The 8921-nt window shown below is 42.7% G+C and overlaps 1 protein-coding gene across 1 annotated transcript in view; it reads right to left on the reverse strand.

Moving 5' to 3' along the window:
- Positions 1-8226, reverse strand: part of LRRC4C (leucine rich repeat containing 4C) — a 191531-nt gene extending 183305 nt beyond the window's left edge. Inside the window, exon 1 of the mRNA XM_069553867.1 lies at positions 6300-8226. The gene's annotated coding sequence lies outside the window, so the exon portion shown is untranslated. The remainder of the gene's footprint in view (positions 1-6299) is intronic.
- Between the last annotated feature and the right edge of the window lie 695 nt (positions 8227-8921).

Consider the following 8921-nt stretch of genomic DNA (forward strand, 5'->3'; position numbering starts at 1 on the left):
TGCCATGCTTATTTGTTACCAAGGCAACATGTTGGCATTTACTGATTCTGATCCTGTTCCTAAAGTCCTGAAAGATGGAGCCCCTACCTCCAGCTCTATCCCTTAGTTGTTGGATAAGCTTAGACCAATTACTTATCTTCTTTATGTTTCAGTTCCCTAAGTGAGAACTTTGGAGAAAAATATGTTATATTATCACCATAGTGCCTGGTACATATCAAATGCTCAATAAATGGTAGTTACTATCATAATTATAAAATTATGCCCATAACCTCAGAAGTGTTGAAAGCACCCACAAGCATAAAAAGCTGTCATCGGCTTATGCCTAAGTTGAAATAAGTTTGTTAATCTTACATAAGTTGCTCATTATTTTTAAACTTCACTATGAATCTGACATTGGAAAATATTATCAAAAATAACATTATCCACTTTGAGAGCAAAGTTGCAAAAGATCCTCATTTACATACTCGGTAAATGTAAGGCAAAACACTCACAGACTTTCAGTTAAATGTTCCCATTTCTGTGGAAAATAACCAAAGAATTCAATGAGAAGAAAGAAAGTGAGCTAGCATTTATTGTGTACTAATCATGTGCCAAACATTTAGACATCTTAATTAGTGCTCCCAAAATAACTGCCAGAAAAATGATCTCCATTTTTATATTTGAGCAAAATTGAGACATAGCAAGATTAACTTTCCTACTCAGGATCTTCCAGCTAACAAGGAGTGAAAAATATTTGAGATCCAGTGTTTGCCTACTACAAATTTATTCTATTTCCCTTCACATGCTCTAAATGCCTTCTTTACCTTTTTACTCTACATATCTGTCATTGTGACATTAATTCTGCCCTTCTCAGAGAATGCAATGCTGTTCTCCACGTTTTGACAAGCTGGGATCAATGATTTTATATGTTTTCAACTCCTAGGAATCTTGAATTTCTTGGTAGTCAGTTATAAATTCAAAATCCTAAAGTCTTAGTGCTTGAGAGATTCTTAGTTTTTAACTGTTATTTAACAGGAAAGAATCTAAGACCAACCTAAGACAGATGAGGTGATTTTATCAACTGTTAACAGTCCATTATTTGACAGCACTAAGATTAAGAAAAATACACTGTCTCACACAGCTTTCAGACCTCAGCTTTTCCAACAGAAAGAAACCACTCAAAGGGTGCTTAAAATCTCTGTGTATGTGCAGGTATGAAAACACACATAAACACAGAGCCATTACACTCACTGATATTTCTCATTAAGCTTCCACAGATTCCTAAAGACCAGGCTTCTTATGTGCATACACCTGCATTTGAGTTCTTTGGAGGTGATTCTCTTCAGTTCAGTTCAGTTCAGTTCAGTTGCTCAGTCGTGTCCGACTCTTTGCGACCTCATGAGTTCAATTAGACATTCAAGGAGTATCTACTGCAGGCACACCAGGTGTCAGACCCTCTTCTGAGGTGCTAAGGACACACCAAAGAACAGATAAAATCCTTGCCCTCAGAGAGTGTTACAAGCACACTCTTTCTGCCACAAGACCTGCCCAATCGAGTTTCAACTGCCAAATTTACATTTCTCCAGAGAAATCATTTTGAAGAACTAAGCAATAGACTCTTGATCCCTTGGAATCATCTTCTAACACACTGTTCATAAGCTATTATTTTGTATGCCTATATTATAAAATACTTGACAATCTAAAGTTTACATGGACAGTTTTCATGGACAGACAATATGTTTTCCACAATTCATAAAATATGCTGTAATCTTTCTTAAAGAAATGGCATTCACTAAAGCACTTTCAAATATGTTTTAAAAGTCTAGGACCTTACCCAAAACAGTGAAATCTATTTGTGTTACTCTAACCTTGTCTATAAATTTTTCATTTTTTAATCTATATCAACAAGAATTTATATGAACAGCTTCCCTCAAACAAGATCTTCTTGGTTTTTGCAAACTGTATGCTACCTAAAGTAAAATCAGAGATGCTCAATTTAAATGTGCATTTATTGAACACATTGTACATGGCATATGACAGTCTGATTCTATCTTCATATCAGTCAGCCCCAAGAGGTTGTTGTTTTTACCTCTCTTTTACAGATAAGCAGACAAGCTCAGAGAGGTTAATGGCTCACATAACACTTGAGACCCAGTGGAAACCTGAGTATTCAAACCAAGATGCTAGAGTTTGAGTTTACTCAATTTCTCAGTCACCTTTAAGAAGCACACCAAAAAGTAAAATTAACAAAATGGTAAGAACGTTCACAAATGATTTCCATCTCTTTTTAAGATCAGTGAAAATAGTTAACTTTGGGATGCTTTTCCGAAGCTAACATAGAATTCAAATTGCTTTCCTAGTTGAAAAGAAGCAGTACAAACATCCAAGGGGCAACTCCTCAGCCTGACTGTCTCATCCGCAGCTGAGACATCAAGAATACTAATAATTAAAACAGTAGGATTCTTTTTCCCTCAGTGGGAGAACAGGTTTCCAGAAGCATATTGAGGAAATGGACAGAACTTTGGCTGCTGATGTAGAGAATGAAATGATAAACTGTAACCCTGACTGACAGTCTCAGAAAACTACTGGCGAGTTGGTGTTGGAAGATTTGCATGTGCAAACAGTAAGACATATATGTCCACATGAAATCTTGTCCCCATAGAGTCTAGTGAGTCTTCATCCTTTCACAAAGTGAAGATATATAACTAACATAGGGGATTCATTATAACTAGGAAGACCATGAATCCAAATTGTGGACTTGGGTATCTTAACATTGCTGCTAAGCTGCTAGCTAGCTTTAGTCATGCCTGACTCTGTGAGACCCCATAGACGGCAGCCCACCAGGCTCCCCCATCCCTGGGATTCTCTAGGCAAGAATACTGGAGTGGGTTGCAATTTCCTTCTCCAATATCTTAATATCAGTAATAAATTTTAAACCATCTAATTTAATCATATGATTGCCAAGAAATCTGCCTTTACTTTATGCATTCCACATCCAGATAATGTAATATGTAGCCAAAATTATACCATTAATATAGAACTATCTTCTGCAACTTTTAGACCAAAAGAACATAGAACACAAAATAGCAATATTTTCCCCTAAAATCTCATTTAAGTCTTACTTTTGCTGAGACTTATTTTTCTAAGAAAATCTTGATTTTCAATCTCCAGCTTGAAGCAATATTTCATATCTAAAGTGATATATCACAAAAACACTCTCCTTATAAGACCTCAAAAGAAGAATCCGGCAACTACTGTAGGGTAAGTTGCACATTTGCTGGTTCTTAAGTGTAGCCATCAGAACTTGTAAAGTGCTTGGCCAGCCTGTATTCATTCCCAGGAAGTTAATCCAAATTAATCCAAGAAAAACCATAACAAACAACTCTCCTTAGAGAGCCTATTAGGCTGGGGCTTTGCATACCATTACTTTAAATTCACACGACCATTCTAACTTGTTGAAGTCCCATTTGTTAATATTATTCCCATCCCACAGTTGAGAACACTGAAGGCCAGGGAAATTCAAGGTATTGCCTGAAGCTCATAGCTGTTAAATTAGAGTAGGAAGGCATTTGAAAAGGTAACTTGAAACCCTGCAAAACTTGGCAGCTTTTGGGCCTGTGGTCTTCAACAAATTCCAGTATACAGTTATCCTGCTCACAAATGTCACTCAGAGGGTACCAACTTCAGTCCTGAAAGAAGCTCATGAACTAAGTTTCCAGATCTACAGCTGGCCACAGTTTTTTCATCAGTCCATGAGCAAGTTGCCTAAAATACAGAGCCAACTCTGATTGCCAAACCAAAGGAACTAAACCCCAGTCTGGGCAATGCATGTCCTGAAATGTTGTACTGGTGACATGATTCACCAGCCTGAAAAAGGATGACATCCTTAGATGTTCCATCATCTCTAGATTTGAAGAACAGCTTCAAGCGGAGGTGGGTGGGAGGACACATTCCAGCCCACGATGTTAAACACATTCATATTTTCTCTCCTATTCCCCATCCCCTTCACCCTCTTCCTCAGTAAAGTTTGCATGTGGGTGTAAATGTGGAGAGGGGATGACAATGTGAAGGAGAGGGATGCATGTTGAATCAGAGGAGCAATGAAGAAATTTTGATGTCAAGAAAGAAGGAGAGAAAAAAAGAAAGAAGGCAGGGAGGGAGGAAAGAAAGAAAGATAAAATGACAGACAGAAAGGAAGAAATAAAGAAAGGAAGATAGAAACATCCCCTTTCCTGATTGGCTGATTGCATGGCTGGGTTTCCCGTGTGAATCCCAGAGCTCGGCTATGCAACAAAAATCCTCAGAGTACACTTTTTTTCTTGTTCTTTTTTCTTTTTTATCAGTTGTGCTAAGTTGCAACTGAGTAGGAACTTGACAAAACTGGTGTCAATCTATGACCACCACTGATGACTTAACAGTGGTCGTGTAAAAACGAAATAAACATGCAAAAAATGTCTGCAAGGAATAAAATATGCAGAAACCTATATGGATGTCAGGGGGGGTGGGGGGACAAACACAGTCCTGTAAGATTATTTTCATAGGTCAGTAAATGTAGTGCCTGAGCTCTGTCCCAACTGGAAACATGTGCCCAGAAAAACAAACTAGAGAAGTGCTCAGCTGTAGGCTAGTTTAGTTAGGGGTAATGAAAAGGATAAGAATAGATGAAGTGAGTGAAAGCACAGACTCAGAGGCTTTTAGCAGGGAGTTTCTGGTTTCCATTATCATTCTCTCATATAAATCTAACTTCACAGTTCTTTAATGACTCTCCAGGGACCACCACTCACTGGAATAAATGTGCCCAACACCAAAAAGGACCCAGAACTGCTGCCTTTCATCTCCTTTAGGATATGCCAGCAATGTGGATCTTTTTTTTTTTTTTTTCTTTTCAAACAGTATTAAGGGGAGGGTTATCTGAGTTCTTCTATTCACTGAAAAAAAAAAAAAAAGACTGAACGCTAGAAATGGACTGCCCTTGAGGTCTGGAATGTAAGGAGTTTCCTGCAAGCTCTCGGAATAAGTACCTTCCTTGACCCTTCTAGATAAACACGGTAGCTTTGGGGAGAGAAGTCATTCCTTCCAAGTATGACTGGTTCCTGTCCAGTCTGGATCCTAAACTGACTTTCACCAGCTCTTATGGGAGTCATCTGTCTCCTATGATCTGGCCATTCACCAAAGAGTTATGGCTTTCCCAGGCCTCAGTTTCCCTTTTTATTGGCATGAGATCTCTGGGGAGTCTTCTGGTTCTAAAGTTATATGAGTCTATGATTCTGATAGAAGGCCCTGGAGAGAAATACCAGAAGACTGACAGGCAGAGTTCTGTTATAAAATAAAACTAAAGAAAAGCCAGCTTTCTGACCCTGGCAGCGATGGGGGACGGAAGAGATGAAAAGGGAGATCTCCAGACCCTCAGGCTCTCTAAGCATTTTCAACCTTTAAAAAAATTTTCCTTCAATGGCCTCTTTCCCCCAAGACAAAGCTGGCAGAGGAGAAGCAGTGATGCTCAACCCTCAGACCTTTATCTAAGTTGCCACAGGACACTAGATTTCTGCCTCTTTCTTAAAAACAGCCCTGACCTGATCATAATGGGAAGGTTTCTGGCAAAACTGAAGGCAACTAACTGTCCCCAGGCACCTTCATGGACGGCCTCTCTGTTACTCACAGAAGTGGTTAGAGGGGGTGGGGTTGAAGGGGGTGATCCTCTCATTCCTAGCACTGGGGAGCATCTAGGTACCTTCCAGCTTGTGTGTGCAAGAGAGATGTGCAGGCAGCCAGCCGCTGCTCTCCATCACTTCCTCCTCCATCCCACTCCCCCTCCCTCCACCCACCCACCGGACAGAAGCCATCCTTCATCTGCTGGGTTTATTATCATATTTTTGTGTTAATACATTCTGTTGATCTGCGATGTCAGGTTGGATAATGAAATTTAAATTGGGTCCCTTCGATTTCCAATGGCTAAACATCTGTGAATCTAACTCTGGGGCTGCCAGGCAACTTAAACGCATTCTTGAGTGTCAATCACACAGCACAAGGCACCCCACACTGCAGCGGCTTTCCTGGGGAATTTTTTTTTTTTTCCTGATGAACATTTGCAAAGGCGTTTGCCTGGTTGCAGACAACCTGCATCATTGTAGCAAACCAGCTTATCAGTGAGCACAGCCCAATGGAGCAAACGTGTGGGCCACCTTCTCCCTATTTTCTGGCCTCCCACAGCCAGGTCTTTAGAAACCACACTCAGTGGGTGAAGGGATAAAGGGATCAGGGATGCTAAATTCATGGCCATTTTCTTCACCAATAAATAAGAAAAAAAAAGGTTCACTCACTGTATCTCAGACTGATCACAGCAACATCCAGATGGATATCCAGGTGGTTAAGAACAAGCGGAAAAACGCATGATCTTGACACCAAAAAGAAAAAAAAACGAGGGGTAGAGGGGAGAAAGGAGGTTGATGAAGAAAAATCCAACTGCAATTATCCGTCAATTTTAGTCAACATAGGCACAAATCCAACTGTCCTCTGCTGGCTTCTCTCCCTCAATCAATGCCTCATTCTGCCGCGGTCAACTTTTCTTCTCCGAAATTTCTTTGCAGATGTATTATTAATTCCCTTTCCTCTTGTGGGAAATTCAAAAAGAAAACACCACCATATCAAGTCTTTACTTTCCTAAAAAAGCCCCAAACTTTTCATTCCAAAAATATTTTCTTGGCTTACTTTCTCCTTTATAGAAAAAAAAAAAAAAGCACATACTTTTCTTTGTGAATCCATGGTTCTCCATTTCCAATCATCCTTTTGGGGAGGGGGGGGGGGTCGCTGTTTTTATGGTTAATTATTTATGTCAGAATACATCAACCCCCGCAGGTCTGACACTGGTTTATTTCATTTTTCAATGCTCCCTGTGTGCGCATATACACATGTGTGTTAAGATCCAGGTCTCACAAGAAAAAGCTTCATTCTTCCTTCTCTCTTGCACAATCAGTTTATCCACTGCGTTCGGTTCCAAGAGATAGCTGCGTCCCGCATCCTTCATTTTTGCAACGCACCCAACCGCCACCGCCACCAAAAAAAAAAAAGTCTCGTTTTACATCGCCGATTCCTCTCCCCAGCCCCCACCTCGAAGAAGAATTTGGGGCTCAACTCCCCCCACTCGCCACCCTTCCGGCCGGCCCCGTCTCCAAAGATCTGATTAGATTTCTCATCACAACCCAGTGCGCAATTGGATTTTTGATTTCAGCCACCCGGCCAGCCACCTTCCCCTCTCCCTCCAAACTCTCTGTTATATCCTGTCTCCTTCCCTCCACCGCCTCTGCAATTTCATAATCTCACGTTAAATGGAGTGCGGGGGGCGGGGGCGGGGGTAGGGGCGGAGGTAGTGGAGGAAAATTTCAAGGCTCCGTCAGCTGTCAAGAAGAAACCCATTCCTTCCCCCAGCTACTTCGTCTTCTTCTTCTTTTTTTTAAAGGCTCAGGGTGGCTTGCGCTTCCTCTGTCCCCGCCCCCACCCCCGGCACCCGGTCCAGATTCTCCAGGTGTAGCAGAACTCCACGGTCAGGGCTGGGATCACGGGGGAGACGCGTGACGCGGTCCCTCGCCGGTGGCCCCTGCCAGCCACCGGGTCCCCTTCTCATCCATCAGCGGGCTGCGAATCCAGGGGCGCCGCGACGAAAGAAGTTCAAATTGGGCTTGTATTTCAAATAAGGAGGGCGAAGCAAGGGGCTCCAAGGGGGTGTGAGGCAAGTGAAAAAAATAAGGAAAGAGGATAGAAAATGGAACGAAGGAGGTTAAAAAAAAAAAAAATCCTTAGTCGCTGGCTCCTCTCATCCTTCTCGAATGAAACTGCAGCTCTGATCTCATTTCCAGCTGCGTCGGGTACATTTTGGAGCCACAAGTTGGTCCCTCTTCTCGCAGACCTTCCCGACGCCGGCTAGTCCTCCGCCAAGAGATGCGTTACCGGGAGCGCAGCTGCTCCGCGCTGTCCTTAGCGCCATCGCCCCGGCTCGCGGCTCCCAGCGCGGCATAAACCCCAGTCCCCTTCCATCCACTTCGGCTGGAACTCTCTGCCTCCCCCGCCCGCTCCTCTCTTCCCTCTTTTCCCCTCCGATATTAAATGCGCTCCCAGGAAGAGCGGCAGCTCCTTTCTCTAAGCCAATGCCACGTCCCAAAGCTTTGCGTCCCCGCTCCCCAAATCTCCTCTCGGACTGCGGTCCCCTTCCCTCTTCCCCTCTTTCTTTCCCTTTTTCCTTTCCCTTTCTCTGCTTGTGATCAGTAAAATACAATTACCCAATTACCTCCCATCATCTTAGCACTGATTGGTCAATTGCATTAACACTTCAAGTCGGGGACGAGGGGATTGGAGCCTCTGCGGTGTGGCACCGCTGCCACCTGGAGGGCAGAGCCGGAACAGCCGCGTTTCAGAGCCACCCCCGCGCTTGGAGGTTAGTAATAAGCAGAGGAACTGAGGGGTGGTGTGGGAGAAGTTATCTTTTTTGTTGTTGTTTTTTTCTCTCAAAGCCTGGCTGTTTTCATCCTGAAAGCCAGGAGTTGGAGCTACAGAGGGGAAGACATAGAAATCAAATCACCATTAGCATCCTGAAATATCAATTACACAATGCTGTTGCTTTCATTGAAAGCTGAACAAGAGCTTCTTCCCTCCCTCGGTAAGGAAGCTGCTCACAAGGTAAGGATTAACACAGTACTGTTACCTAGGATGTACTAGTTGGAATCCAGGAGGAGCTGAAAAGCGGCCAGGGAGGGAGCGTGTGGTCCTGAAGGATAAAACATCAGGAGGAAACACGGTAAAAGCGAGATAGGAGCTTTCAGCCTATGCAGTGTTGCAGTAAATTGGCCTGTTCAGTTTGTACAAGACATCCAGGACAGTTTGACAATTCAATTCCAACATCCCTCTCTCCTGGTTATGGGCTTTTCCATCAACTTATTTTAGGGGCAGGG

This window comes from Ovis canadensis, chromosome 15 (assembly GCF_042477335.2).
Source record: "Ovis canadensis isolate MfBH-ARS-UI-01 breed Bighorn chromosome 15, ARS-UI_OviCan_v2, whole genome shotgun sequence".
Classification (NCBI taxonomy): Eukaryota; Metazoa; Chordata; class Mammalia; order Artiodactyla; family Bovidae; genus Ovis; species Ovis canadensis.